The 10,956-nt window shown below is 42.0% G+C and overlaps 1 long non-coding RNA gene across 1 annotated transcript; it reads right to left on the reverse strand.

Moving 5' to 3' along the window:
* Positions 1-6,177: 6,177 nt before the first annotated feature.
* LOC309338083 lies at positions 6,178-10,587 on the reverse strand. The gene is made up of 3 exons (XR_014154682.1): positions 10,408-10,587; positions 8,205-8,382; positions 6,178-6,242 (listed from the first exon to the last, which is right to left on the reverse strand). It is a non-coding gene; the product is annotated as an uncharacterized lncRNA (long non-coding RNA).
* Between the last annotated feature and the right edge of the window lie 369 nt (positions 10,588-10,956).

Below are 10,956 nucleotides of genomic sequence, written 5' to 3' on the forward strand. Positions count from 1 at the left end.
ATGTTGTCCCATCAGATGTTAAGGAGATAAATAACTATACAACTTTCCAAAGGCATCTGAAGGTAGCCCTGTACTGAGAAGTTTTTAATGTTTGATGTTTTGCTGTGTTTTTGTTATGCTGAAAGTCACCCAGAGTGGCTAGAGAAACCCAGTCACATAGACTGGGTTCATGATAATGATTTATTATTATTATTATTATTATTATTATTATTATTATTATTATTATTATTGAATTCCTTTAAAGCATCCTATTGATAGAAGAATTAGAGACCCAAGGTGTATATTTTTTATTTTAATAATGTTTGCTTTTAATTGCATTTAACCACTTAGATAGAATGCATGGAGGGAAAAGTTTGCTTTCTGTGCAAGGATCTTGTGAGTCTGCATTTTACAACCCTATGCTCTTTAGGCCATAAATAAGAAATCTGATCTAGCCCTGAGAACAGCACAGACAAATGGCCCTCCAGGATGTTATTCTAAGTCTATCATGAATTAGCTCCGGGGTGTTAATGAGAAATCCTTGAAGCTATCTGAGGCCCAGGAAGGGGAGATGGGAGAGGAATTTATGGTGCTCTCCGTTCTCCACTAAAGCCTTGGTTACCAGGGCAACGTGTGACATGCGAAACCTAAAATGGCCAAATGACTTCTGGTCACCACAAGGTGATTGCAGAGGTGAAGATAGTGACATGGACCCATGCGTGTTTTACTTCACATGACTTGTAACCTTTCCTGACATATGTTTAAGAATGTTTAGATGTTTTATGACCCTTTGTTTGCTGTGTTTCAACTACCATATAAGCTTTTGTTCTGAAATGCCTTTGGGCAGACCTTCTTAACTGGCACGTTGAGATGAGAACTCTCCTATTACAATAGAAATAAATGCTGGGTCCCTTGTGGATGAGGGGCTTGAATTAGTTTCCTTGGTTTCATGGTTTGTTTAAAAAGTGGTCCCTCACCTGGGTAACGAAGAAGGTGGTGTAATGAATAATAATTTTATTATTTATACCCTGCCCATCTGGGTGGGTTTCCGGAGTGAGAAAACCAGCAGAAGACCTTTGGCGGTGGACCTCAGTGTCCAGGCTGAGCGATGGGGGTGGAGATGCTCCTTCAGGTATACTGGGCCAAGGCTATTTAGGGCTTTAAAGGTCAGCACCAACACTTTGAATTGTGCTTGGAAACATGCTGGGAGCCTGTGAAGATCCTTTAGGACTGGGGTTATATGGTCCCAGTGGCTATTCCCAGTCACCAGCCTAGCTGCCATATTTTGGATTAGTTGTAGTTTCCAAGTCACCTTCAAGAGTAGTGTCATGTAGAGCATATTGCAGTAGTCCAAGCAGGAGATAACCAGAACATGTACCACTCTGGCGAGACAGTCTGTGGGCAGATGGAGCTGGTAGACAGCTGCTCTGGACACACAACTGGCCTGCGCCTCCATGGACAACTGTGAGTCCACAATGACTCCCAGGCTTGGCATTAATCAAGAGGCACTCCTGGACCGACATATGCTAATGGGCTGCAATCAGTCAGCTGCTGAAAGGACTGGGCATGGCTCTTTGAAGGTATCTGAATGTTTTACAGTCGTACGTCGGTTTTCGAACAGGACTTTATTTAAAATTATTCCTGGACCGGACTCGGAGTGCTGCTGGAGTAATTCAGTGGAGGGAGGGGAAGAATGAAGTGATGCCAAACAGATGTGGTAAAAAAGCTGGATTTGAGAAAATATCTTGCTTTCAACTGTGACTCGAACATTTTGGCTCCAAAACACCACAAACCTGGAAGTGAGTGTTCTGGTTTGTGAACATTCTTTGGAAGCCAAACGTCCGACATGGCTTCCACGGCTTCCTATTGAGTGCAGGAAGTTTCTGCAGCCAATTGGAAAGCGTGCCTTGGTTGTCAAACATTTTCAGAAGTCGAACGGACTTCTGGAATGGATTGTCGGAATCTCCATTCGACTGAGCTGATAAGGCTCATCTTTGGAATCGCCTCCCGACGATTAATTGACGACCTGATCCTTTGATAAGGCCTCAGGCATGTCATCCCAGCAGAGCTCCCAAAACAGCAAGCAGAAGTGATGAGATTTATGGCTACATTGCTATGCTTTATATTCTAGCTACGCAGAGAGCAAAGAAAAATACATCCTCTCCCTGTGAGAGCAGAGAGCAACCGAAACAAAGGAACAAAGGAACAAAGAAAACAGGAAACCACTAACGTCACATCCCGTCTCCTTTCCCGTGAGACTGCAAGGTCTCTGGAATGTAAACAGAGTCCTGTGACTCCCAGCAGCTGCTCAGTGAGAAACAGAAACTAACATGGATTCCGTTGTCAACCAAGGTATGACTGTCTACCTTTCCAAGGAGCATTGGTGAGGATAGGAGGAAAGGACATGGGGCAGTGGCAGGAAGGAATCTCCAAGTGTAGGATTGCTAAAATCAGCACAGCCAGGACACCAGAGCCTTTACCCCTGGATTAAACAATATCCTCTCCCATGGCAGAAAATGAGGACCTAAGCCCCATAGTGGAATTCAATAAGCAAGGACTATTCAATAAGCAAGGTCCCCTGTGCAGCCCCCTGTAATACCCCAGTGTTACCAGTGAAGCAGCCCCGTAAAGAGATAACCCCACCCCAATGGTATATCGTACAGTATTTAGGAGCCATTAATCAATTTGTAATACCCTGCCACCCAAATCTGCATACAACATTGTGCACTATTCCACCCAATACAAAAGTTTTCACAGTAATTGATTTATATTTCTCAATTCTGTTAATCCAGATAGTCAATATCTGATTACCTTTACCTGGGGTCCAGGACAATTAACATGGACAAACTTTCCCCAGCAATATGTAGAGTCCCCTGCAATATTTGCTTCAGTCTTGCATAGGGACCTGAAGGATGTAGTGTTAGATTGGGAAAGGAGTTTGTAGCCTTTGATGAAACAAAGAAGAGACATGGTAATGTATATAAAACCTGAACTGGATCCAAAGCAGTTATTTAAAGAGGAGCAAGGAAGAATATTGATAATTCAGATAACATCATAAGGAGAAAAAAGATTGCTAATAGGTGTATAAGCACCAAATTGGGGGGGGGGGGCTGACTTTTATAAGTGACTTGAAGAAATTATATTTGAATATATGACTGAAAATATAATATTGATGGGAGCTGTGAATGGTGTAGCTTCCCTGGAATGGGATAGGACTATAAGAAAAAGTGATACAAAAGAAGGGAAGCTACCCAAGGCCTCTTTTCAGATGACAGACAATTTAAGTCTAATTGAGTACTGGAGAGAAAAACACCCACTGGACAGACAATTCACATTTTATTCAAGTGTGAATAACTCTGCAAGCAGAATTGACTCTGTATAGCTTTCTAGAGATTTGTATACTAAGGTAAAGAAGGTAGAAATTCTACCCCAGACATTATCAGATCACAACTCTATCACTATGGAAGAATGAGATGGAGATTAAATGAGAATTTATTAAATGATCAAGAAATATTAGAAAAGGAGGGGGGATATTAATGAATTATTTTCAAATTAATTTAAATCCGGAGACAAATTTAAAGGTAGTATGGGATGCGAGTAAGGCAGCTATGCTGGGGGGGGGGGCGGTATTCAGCAAAGTGCATTAAAAAAAAGAGTTGAAAGGGCAAGAAATTTTAAAAGAAAGAAAAAGAAAAGAAAAAGAATCAATAAATTCCCCTTGAAAAGAGATAGTGAAAGAGGTTATTAAAATATTGCAAACACAGTTTTCAATTGTAATAAATCAAGAAATAGACTGGAAAATTAAATATTTAAAACAGAAACAATTCAAACAGGCTAACAAACCAGGGAAATTATTAACATGACAAATAAAGACAAGACAAGAAAAACCCTGTATAAATGAAATTAATAAAGGAAGTAGAGTTGTGGAAACCATAAAGAAGTAAGAGGTCAATTTGTGAGTTTCTATATAGCAGGCACATCCAACTTCCAAGCGACTGTGATCTACTCCCAGTATAAAAAAACAGGCAGTGATCTACGCATTTTGGGGGGGGAGGGATCAACCCGTGATCGACCAGCGGCACCCCGTGATCAACTAGTTGATCGTGATCGACCTGTTGGACATGCCTGCTATACAGACTTATATCAAGCTAAATGGAGAAATATAGATGAAATGCAAAAATATCTAGAGGATAGTGGATTATCTAAAATACCAAAAGATAAAATGTGAACCCTGACTGGACCAGTGACAATGATTGAATTACAGCAAGCAATCTCACAGGCAAAACTTGCGAAAGCACCTGAACCTGACGGACTCTCAGCAATATATTATAATAAGATGCAAGATTACCAAATACAACCATTAAAGGTCATTATGAATATGACTTTAAGTACAGGCGAGCTGCCAGAATCTTGGAAGAATGCTTATATAACTTTGATTCCTAAACAAAATAGAGATCTTGAGCAGCTAAAAAATTATCGCTCTCTATCTGTTGAATAATAATTATAAACTTTTTGCAGATATATTAGCAAATAGGCTGAAAATGGTATTAAAAGAGGTCATCCATTGTGGCCGGATTTTTGCCAAGAAGACAAATTAAGGACAATATTAGAAATATAATTGATATATTAGAATTTTTGCAAGTGAGTAAAGAAAGACAAGCAGCTTTAATGATTTCAGATGCAGAGAAAGCATTTGATAACATCTCCTGGGATTTTATGTTTAAAGTTTTAGAATATATGAGTTGTGGAGACACTTTTATAAAAGGAGTCAGAGCAATATATACTGATTGTTTACTATCAATTTGTAAATCAATATATACTATGTCCTGACTGAGAATTACAAAATAACTAAAGGAATGAGACAAGGCTGCCCGTTGTCACCCTTGTTGTTTATATTAGTTTTAGAAGTATTGGCGCAAAGAATAAGATGTAACCAAGAAATTAAAGGTATAAGAGTGGAACAGAGACAATATAAATTAAAAGCATTTGCAGACAACCTGGTGAACTTCAGTTGAGCTTTGCACCAACCGTAGAGCAACCTCTGCTATAGTTTAGCCAGGCACTAACTGGGTGCCTGATATTTACTAGGTTGCTCCTAATGGAACATATTGGGAATGTCATGTCTTAAAATTAGCCGCTGTTTCTTTAATACAAAAGGAACTGAGTCAGCGGCCTACAATGAATCAGCAAAGCCTGCATAACTCATGCAATCTTTCACTTACATATGCCTGTATATATAGAGTGGTCATTAATTGTGTGTGGTGTGGGTTGGTCAGATGGTAGAAAGCTGGTTGTGTTTGATATGTATAAAGCTGTCGGTCGTGGTTGGAGAAGACTTTTTTTACGAATAAAAGCAGCATTCGGCAAAGTACTCTTCCTCAAGGACTCTTTGTGCCGACTAGGGTCTGAGGACCAGGCAAAGGAGGTCAGAACCTTTTTCCTTTTCAAACACTGACAGGGAATGTGGTACTTATTCATGGTCCTGGTTGCCCCTGGGGTTGTGGAGTTGCTTCTACCTGGGATTCCCTTGGGTAGCTTATAGAAAATGGCAGACCTGGAAGGAGAGGTGGCATGCTCACAGGGATTATTGCTTGCACATAACCCTGCTGGTTGGCATAGTAGCCACAATGGAAAAAGTCAATAAATTTGCTGAAGTAATGCAAGAGGCATTGAATGCAACTGGTAGAGGTTTGGATATGTTCAATAATACCACTCCGGGTAGGGTTTGTGCCTTTGTAAAGCAAGAGTGTTGCATATACATACTTTGTACGTTTGACATTAACAGGAAAGTCCCAACCACAAAGCCTGCTACAGGATACAGAACCAGCTTTTTCTAAGAATCAACAGCTTCTAGCTAAGTAAGTCAGGTAGCTAACTGGGTGATGCTATTTGCTACTAAGAACTACCGTAAATAAGCAGAAGCCAAGTCATCATGGTGAAGGCTGAACCTTGTCCTTGCCAGAGAATCGTTTGCCCGCGTCCCCAGTGCCGAAGAGAGAGAGCAAAAAGCACCAGGAAAGTTTCTTCTTTGGAGAAAAGAGTTTATTGCAATCTGCGCACAGTGACAACCAGCAGGATAGCTCCTGCAAACTGGCTGTGCCCCAAGACACTTCAGCAGACTTTCTTATACTTTTCTGAACACTCTCCCCCCTCCCATACCCTTTCCAGATTTTCCCAATCAGCTGGCAAATGTTCAACTTATTCCCTTATATGGCACATCTATATTGCTTGCTAAACACATTTTTAATGCTTGCTAAACATTCCTCATACGTGCCTTTCTGCTAGCTAAGCACTCCCCCCTCCCCTCTTGCTTGTTGTGTCTTTTCTTATCTTTGCATTAGTAAGCATAAGGCAGGAAGAAGGGGGCCTCCTGGCCTCCTTAGCAGGCCTGGTTAAATCTGCAAACAGCAGCTAAAATGTTTTTGCAAGCTAAGAAATGTACTTTTGACCTGCCAGACAGATTTAGCAAACGGTCACTGGCGATGTGCTAACTGTCTGGCCAAAATTTGCAGAAGTAAGATTAGCACAGGATTAGCACAGGATTTTACTGCAGATAGTATTTGAGAGCAACCTTTCTTAGGTACAAAGTACAAAGCACAGAGAGTATTGAAAGAAATCCTTCCCATCTCCCTTTAATGGCTGAACTCAAGTGGGTCTGTGGCCTAGGTCCAGGTCACACAAAGAGAACTGATGTGCACATGTGCCTTATTTTGATTTGTTACTTAGCTATAAGGTAAAGGTATAGGGACCCCTGACCATTAGGTCCAGTCGTGGTCGACTCTGGGGTTGCGGCGCTCATCTCGCTTTATTGGCTGAGGGAGCTGGCGTACAGCTTCCGGGTCATGTGGACAGCAAGACTAAGCCACTTCTGGCGAACCAGAGCAGCGCACGGAAATGCTGTTTACCTTCCCACCAGAGCAGTACCTATTTATCTACTTGCACTTTGACGTGCTTTCAAACTGCTAGGTTGGCAGGAGCAGGGACCGAGCAGTGGGAGCTCACCCTGTTGCCGGGAATCGAACCGCCGACCTTCTGATTGGCAAGTCCTAGGCTCAGTGGTTTAACCCACAGCGCCACCCGCGTCCCTACTTAGCTATAGAGATGTATAAAAGCTGTGGGGACCTTTGCTCAGGGCAGTGCCCTCCCTGCTTGTTCTATGGGTGCTGTCCTACTGCGCAGTAGTAGATCAACTAGGATGCCCACTGGGCACTTTATATTTCTTGGTCTTGTCTTTTATTCATTATACCTACATGGGAAACGAACTGCTTGAATAGATTCTCAAAACAGAATGGAAGAGAGTTCCCAAGGGTACCATAGTTCCCACTGCACTAAAGGCCCAGTTGTATGAGTTGAGCATATCCTGAGACAATATTTTTAGTATTTTAGGCATCAGGCAAAAACGTTGATCTTCAACCAGGCCTTTGGCTGATTAACATCATATATCCTTTTAAACATGTTTGGGAGGTGGGGTGGGGGGGGTTATTGTTCTGTTCTGTTTTTTTGTGTGTTTTTGTGTTTTTATCTTGCATTTTTATGCTGTGAACCGCCCTGAGATCTTTGGGCAGTATGAAAATATAATAAACTTTCTCTCTCTCTCTCTCTCTCTATCTATCTATCTATCTATCTATCTCTATACCGTATATATCCTCATCCCAAACTGCACAGGGCTGTGCACACCAGCTCCAGCAACTTGAATTTGCCTAATTCGCAGCCAGTTAAAATTTTGTGTTAGTGCACTATGCAAGAAATTTTATTAATGTTTACTGTACATTGAAATGGGAGGTATGTCTGTAAAGCACGGTTGGAAATTCCCATGGAGTTGGAATAAAGCCTACTTGGTTAATCATTAATGGAACTGAGCTGGGGCTATACCTCAGTAGGCTTAGTAACAAGATAATCAGCTTCTTGTGTAGCCTGAACCTTGTCCTTGCCAGGGAATCGTTCGCCCGCGTCCCCAGTACCGAAGAGAGAACAAAAAGTACCAGGAAAGATTCTTCTTTGGAGAAAAGAGTTTATTGTAATCTGTGCACAGAGACAACCAGCAGAATAGCTTCTGAAAAACTGGCTGCGAAGCAATATACTTCAGCAAACTTTCTTATACTTTCTGAACATTCTCCCCCCTCCCATACCTTCCCTAAACTTCCCCAATCAGCTGGCAAATGTTCAACTTATTCCCTTATATGGCACATCTATATTGCTTGCTAAACATTCCATCTCCCTCATACATGTCTTTCTGCTGGCTAAGCACTCCCCCTCCCCGTTTGCTTGTACGTGTCTTTCTTATCTTTGCATTACTAAGGCAGGAAGCGCAAGGCAGGAAACGGCCTCCTTAGCAGGCCTGGTTAGATTTGCAAACAGCTGCAGTTTCTTGCTAGCTGGCAAAGCAGGAAATGGACTCTTGACCTGCCAGACAGATTTAGCAAACAGCCACTGTGGCTGTGTGCTAACTGTCTGACCACAATTGCAGAAGCAGGATTAGCACAGAAATTTACTGCAGATAATATTGAGAGCAACCCTTCTTAGGTACAAGGTACAGAGAATATTGAGAGTAACCCTTCCCATCTCCCTTCACTTGGTCACATGAAAGGAATTATATTTCAGGTGTATGCATATGTTAATTTGCAGGCATCTATGTTTGGTGCAGTGCTCTTTTTGTACTATACTACTGAAGAGAATGGATGTGTTTATCTCCAGCTACATGGCCTGAGGCTAAAGATGTTGCAAGGGAAAGAGATGGAGCTCTGCTTTTCACTAAAAATGCTAGTTATTTCTTGTGGAACCCGTGTAAGAAATATGCAACTAAATGAATGCAACTTTGTTTTTTTAACTTGTTTGAAGTTAAGTTCTGCAAGTAAAGCTTTTGGACCATATTTTTGAACTGGAGAATTTTTATTTCAAGAGTTTTGTTCATCTAGTGAGTTGCACATGTGTAAAATTAATAACCTCAAGAACAAAGACCAGGAAGCCTCTCTCCGTGGTCTTCCTCATGCTCTGAAATATGTTTAGAGGACAGGCTTTGCCTGGAATATAAATATTTTAAAATCACAGAACTGCAGGCCAGGAGGGAACCCCATGGGTCATGCAGTACAATGCTCCAATACAGTGGACGCTCGGGTTGTGAACGTGATCCGTGGGATGCACATTCGCAACCCGCAGTGCGATGCACATTCGCAACCCGCAGTGCGATGCACATTCGCAACCCACAGCGGCACACCTGCGCATGCGCGGGTTGCGATTCGGTGCTTCTGCGCATGCGCAAAGCACTATTTAGCACTTCTGTGCATGTGCGACCGCCGAAACCCGGAAGTAACTTGTTCCGATACTTCCGGGTTTCGGCAGTCCACAACCCAAAAAAACCCGCAACCTGAAGCGGTTGTAACCCAAGGTATGACTGTACTATTATTATTTTTCAGTGGCATGTGACACTGTACAACAGAATCCAGATGAACACCATTTTCATTCATTTTGCCTTTTGAGATGTCCTGGTTTCAGCACATGATACAAAATCCAGAGCTGTAGCTACGGGGGGCGGGGGGGCTAGCTGGTTTGTGGGTTTTTTGCACCATTGATGCTCACAGCCTGTGTGTGTACGCAAATGTGTGTATTTTAAGTGCCAAACTGGGTCTTTGACTCTGGTGAAATAAAGCCTAATTTCACCCCTGCAAAATAAAGAGGGCATAATAAATTGTACGCCCATCCCACCCTCCCAAAAACCCATGGAGATCTGGAAATTGAAATTTTCTCTTAGGTCACAAAGGAATGATGTTGTTTTTTAAAAAAACACCTTTCCTCCCAATGCAACTTCCTTAGTTAAGGTTGACAAAACCCCAACCATTAAAGGCCCGAGTTTAATCAGGCCGTAAATCGCTTCCGAGTTGAAACAAATAACAACACGTGTGAGCTAAGCATATCATGATGAAGGCTGAACCTTGTCCTTGCCAGAGAATCGTTTGCCCGCGTCCCCAGTGCCGAAGAGAGAGCAAAAAGCACCAGGAAAGTTTCTTCTTTGGAGAAAAGAGTTTATTGCAATCTGCGCACAGTGACAACCAGCAGGATAGCTCCTGCAAACTGGCTGTGTCCCAAGACACTTCAGCAGACTTTCTTATACTTTTCTGAGCACTCTTCCCCCCTCCCATACCCTTTCCAGATTTTCCCAATCAGCTGGCAAATGTTCAACTTATTCCCTTATATGGCACATCTATATTGCTTGCTAAGCATATTTTTAATGCTTGCTAAACATTCCTCATACGTGCCTTTCTGCTAGCTAAGCACTCCCCCCTCCCCTCTTGCTTGTTGTGTCTTTTCTTATCTTTGCATTAGTAAGCATAAGGCAGGAAGAAGGGGGCCTCCTGGCCTCCTTAGCAGGCCTGGTTAAATCTGCAAACAGCAGCTAAAATGTTTTTGCAAGCTAAGAAATGTACTTTTGACCTGCCAGACAGATTTAGCAAACAGTCACTGGCGATGTGCTAACTGTCTGGCCAAAATTTGCAGAAGTAAGATTAGCACAGGATTAGCACAGGATTTTACTGCAGATAGTATTTGAGAGCAACCTTTCTTAGGTACAAAGTACAAAGCACAGAGAGTATTGAAAGAAATCCTTCCCATCTCCCTTTATTTTAAGTGTCAAACTGGGTCTTTGACTCTGGTGAAATAAAGCCTAATTTCACCCCTGCAAAATAAAGAGGGCATAATAAATTGTACGCCCATCCCACCCTCCCAAAAACCCATGGAGATCTGGAAATTGAAATTTTCTCTTAGGTCACAAAGGAATGATGTTGTTTTTTTTAAAAAACACCTTTCCTCCCAATGCAACTTCCTTAGTTAAGGTTGACAAAACCCCAACCATTAAAGGCCCGAGTTTAATCAGGCCGTAAATCGCTTCCGAGTTGAAACAAATAACAACACGTGTGAGCTAAGCATATCATGAGGATCGATTTTCAGTGTTTTAGGCGCCAGACAAAAAAACGTTCCTCTTCA

This window comes from Podarcis erhardii (assembly GCF_964252035.2).
Source record: "Podarcis erhardii genome assembly, chromosome: 3".
Lineage (NCBI taxonomy): Eukaryota > Metazoa > Chordata > Lepidosauria > Squamata > Lacertidae > Podarcis > Podarcis erhardii.